General features: G+C 37.7%; 1 long non-coding RNA gene across 1 annotated transcript; it reads left to right on the top strand.

Moving 5' to 3' along the window:
* Window positions 1–1,137: 1,137 nt before the first annotated feature.
* LOC105458099 lies at window positions 1,138–3,184 on the top strand. Its single transcript, XR_975490.1, has 3 exons — window positions 1,138–1,281; window positions 2,472–2,510; window positions 2,576–3,184. It is a non-coding gene; the product is annotated as an uncharacterized LOC105458099 (long non-coding RNA).
* Window positions 3,185–4,460: the final 1,276 nt, after the last annotated feature.

The following is a 4,460-nucleotide window of genomic DNA, read 5'->3' as shown; positions in this document are numbered from 1 at the left end:
GACAATTTACTGACCTACGAGGCGTTTACTCGACAATAGCAAGCAATCAACTGACTTTAATAGCGAATATATTAAGTAGCTAATAATTATCAATCAATGTCAATTATTTATTCGTCGATTGAAAACTCACTCGAGGAAAGAAACACGCGCACTATTTACTAACACACGACGATTTACTGATACACAAGGCGTTCACTTGACGATAGCAAGCAGTCGACTGATGTTATTTTATGGTTATGTTTGCAACGTTACAGTCGAAACGTGATATGTGATTAGTTGAAGTCAGTCAACTGTTTGCTATTGTTGAGTGAACGCCTCGTGTGTCAGTAAATTGTCGCGTGTTTCTGTCTTCAAGTGATTTTTCAGTCGACGAATAATTAATTAACACGAATTGATATTAATTAAAAGATAAATTTGATATTAAAATTAGTCGACTGTTTGCTATCGTCGAGTGAACGGGTCGTGTGTTAATAAATTGCCGAGCTATTAGGGTTTTATGCTGTTTGGGTTATATATCCATACGGTTATTCGGATTTATTTGAATTGACAACAATATGGATTAGAATATAATGATTTCAGATTGAAAATAATCCGCAAAAGTAATATTAAAACCAATTATAATTCGTTCGAAATTAAACCGATTACTTTTTAACTCGGACGCGGATTGAACCGATTAAAACGGATTACGTTTTAATCGGTTTTAATCGAACATTTTCAGCAGGGTTGGCACGTACAGGTTCAGCAGACACAGAACAGCTTGTAAATAAACAGATCTTAATACGGCTTTCCCAATAAATAATCTCAAACTTTAAGTCAAATATTTTTATGAACTAAATGATTAATTTTATGTAACATTCATAAAAGTTATTTAATAAGACATAGATTAGCTGAGTAAAAAGTGCACGGTTAGGTTAGGTTGTAACCGGACTTCGGTTCAACGCAACGAAAAGATCGAATTACGCGTATTACTTTTTCGGCTATCGGACAACGAATCACGAAGCCCTCAATTTTTGCAGGCCCTTGTGATTCTTGCAAATATTACTTTACTTTACTGCTCAAAACTTTAACAGGCGAGTACCGACTTTACCAATTAATAAACCGTGTGTGTTTTTAATAGAATTATCTTACTTTTTCGGTCGCCACCTTTTGTTTGACCTCAGAAACAAGGAAGGTATTTCTCGGGAAGCTGCCGTCGGACGTCCTTCCTTCGGATACGCTGCTCGGTCTTACGTCTTCCTGTTTTCCTCGGAAAGCGATGTATTCGATGCGCAAGGCATGCAGGTACGACGCAGGAACAATTAATCGGGTGAACGCGCTTTTAATTTATCAAATAATGTTTATTATAAACGGATATACGCGCACTCGTTCACTCGCTCCGCATTCACACAAAGATGTCGGAATTACAAACGCGACGCGTTTCGCGGACCACGCGCGTTACAAGTAATTCACGACGGTTTGCAAACGAAATCGGAACCACGATTACTCAAGCGGATTCGACGATAACGTTCGCGATAAAAAAAAATTCGCTTCCGGGTTTATATTTCCGATGCTCAGCAATTATTGCTATCTACGGCTATCGGATTTGACGAGATTTATTGGATTTCGGTGAACCCGACTCGTATTATCAATTACCCCACGGGTCTTCGCGCTCTCGCGGAATTATTCGCGTCGCGTATCGCGATTCGCGTACTTTATAAAATAACGACGGCGGTTTTATCACGCGGCCGGGACTTCGTCTTGCTCGTTTCGCGTCCGAGAGACTAAATGACCCCGAGCAAGGCGCGAAACTTCCGGACGTGCCGGATAGCAACGCTCCTCCCTCGGAAAAAGAAAACATGGCTATCTTTGATCAGCCAATAAACTGAATCTTGTATCAATCCGCGGGATCCGCCCTTCTTTCAGGCGCGGATATTTTTACGCGCGTCGCGGTGACGTCGCGTCTGACCAAACGCCGCTGACGTTACTCGCTCAGTAGTCTGAGCGGCTCGAAGTCCCGACGTTCTTCACACGGGCTCTCGGGTATAGAAAATCGTATGTCCCATAGTTACCTCCGGAGTGGTTTTACCATACCCACTCGCGTTTACCACCGGATCGCGGTAGTTACCTTCCGAGAGACCGCGTTTTATCTCCGGAACGTCGTCTTGACCTCCGGGTATCGCATTGTGGCGGATTGTGAGAGAATTACAATGAATTTGGTATCACGCTCGGAACTGTGACGAAATGTGGTACATTCGTCAGAAACTAACTGAAAATGTTATCAACAAAATATAATGTGACAGATTGTGGTACAATGAACTGAAATTAATAATAAATGACTTCCCTCGCGTGAAATGTGGTACGAACTTATTAAATTAACTGAAAATGCTTCTCTCAATATAATCAGCTGTGGTAGAATATATACCACAAATAAAACTATAATTTACTTTTTTCACATCATTTGTGATTAATCTCTTGTATTATCGTATTTTCAGGTAACCCTTTTTGCTTCTACTTGTGGTACAACTTAAAAGGTAAGTATTAAACTCAGAAATTTGTGACTCAAACTGATTTTTAACGCTTTCTTTTTATGTTTTAGGTTCCTGTGACTGGTTTTCTGCGGAATGTGGTAGGTTTCATCGCAGGTAAGTATGTTTTTATAATTTGTGATTAACTTTTAATAATAACGCATTTTTATTCTATAAACGCAGGTACAAAGTAGGTTCGACTAGTATCGAAAGAATATAACTCAAAATATGTCTCGCTCATACATCATCACACTCTTCACTCCGTGCGCTTACAACAAATAAAATGTGGTAATTAATACAAAATATGTTTCTTGAGCCTGTATCAAAATACAATGTAAAATAATAAAATGTATCGGGAAACATAATCACTTATACTATAATGTTTTACATGCAACTTGAAATTATAACTCACGTATCACTATTTTTCCGCGACATCATAAATCGCTCACAAGAAAATAAAATAAGATAAGTCAAGATAAAATATATTAAGAATATTATGACGCTCGCTATCGCGTTTTTTAACAACATGTTTGCTTACTGCAATATTTCTAATATTGACTCGGCCTCAGGTACCGGCCCTTCGTTCATTGTGTTATTTTGAATGGGTTGCGCCACATTCGGCGCTGTCAATGGCGCTCCTACACCTGTTTCAATGTCTCTCACTATCTTCTCAATGTCGTCGGCACTGTCCCGACGCTCGGTGTTGACGCTCGCTCCGATGTGCGTATCGTCCGAGGATATCTCCTCAAAGGTCGGCTCGGATGAACGTTGCGGCTCGTCCGCTGGTGTTGCGGCGACGTTTTCGCCACAAACTGGAACCGGGAGCTGGAAAGGTTCCGGTTCCAAAGTTAGATTAGGTTAGGTTGCGTCTTTTTCTTACGGCGTTGTTTGGAGAATGACGTAATGGCGTGGCCGGCATGGCACTAGGGTACTATATTAAGCTGCTATTAATTTTTATAATGTAATACAATTAATGATTTTTTAAACAGTATTTATACATATGCTAAAGCAAATATACTGCATTATAATAAATATGATTTAACCTAGACAATGTATGCCTGAAAGACGTCTTAAAGACATCATAAAGAGGTTTTTAGATATACATATTGTCTGGGAAAATGTCTTAAAATAATCATAAAAAAGACGTCTTTAGGATTTTACTTAAAGTCGTCTTAAAGACGTATTTAGGATTTTACTTAAAGTCGTCTTAAAGACGTATTTAGGATTTTACTTAAAGTCGTCTTAAAGACGTATTTAAGTAAAGTCTTAAAGATGTCTTTTGGACGTCTTTGAGACATACTGCTGTCTGAACTATTTATTGTCATATTTATTAATCTTGTTATGTGTAGTTTCCATTTGTGCAATAATCTTAGGAAAAGGTGGTAATTGAATCCCTTCATCATCGGTAGCATCATCACTGCTTGATATCTTTTTCTAAGCTCTATTCTTTTGAGATTTTTTTAATTTTTCACACCTATCACTCTCCGAATTTATATCTGATTCCATTCTTCTTATTTCTGCTCATCTCATTATTTCTGCTTTCTTTAATTTTATCCCTTTTTACATGTTTCTAAAATATAATTAGTATTGATTTTGTATTTATGTACATACATACACATGTATACATATACATACATACATACGTAAAAGATGTTTATTTTATTTATGTTATTTACTTGCAATAGTTATTATTTTTTTGACATCATATAAATGCCAATTAATATAATATGATATGCGCTTTTGCACAGCTTTTGTAAATTTTGCATATGAAGTAAACTGAGGCCGACGAGCAGCAGTTTTATTCTCGGTTAAGGCGATGCTGGAAGATAAAAATTACCGACATTTGCATTCTAATGGATAACTCCGAAACGACTGAACGGATTTAAAAACGCTTTTACAGGATTGAAATGGACATAAAATGTCATCGCGCTAGGTATATACTGTCTCTTATACACA

The sequence above is a fragment of the Wasmannia auropunctata genome, unplaced genomic scaffold, assembly GCF_000956235.1.
Source record: "Wasmannia auropunctata unplaced genomic scaffold, wasmannia.A_1.0 LD336101.1, whole genome shotgun sequence".
NCBI classification, from domain to species: Eukaryota; Metazoa; Arthropoda; class Insecta; order Hymenoptera; family Formicidae; genus Wasmannia; species Wasmannia auropunctata.
The sequence above is the reverse complement of the archived record's forward strand: the minus strand, read 5'-3'. Positions and strand labels throughout refer to the sequence as shown.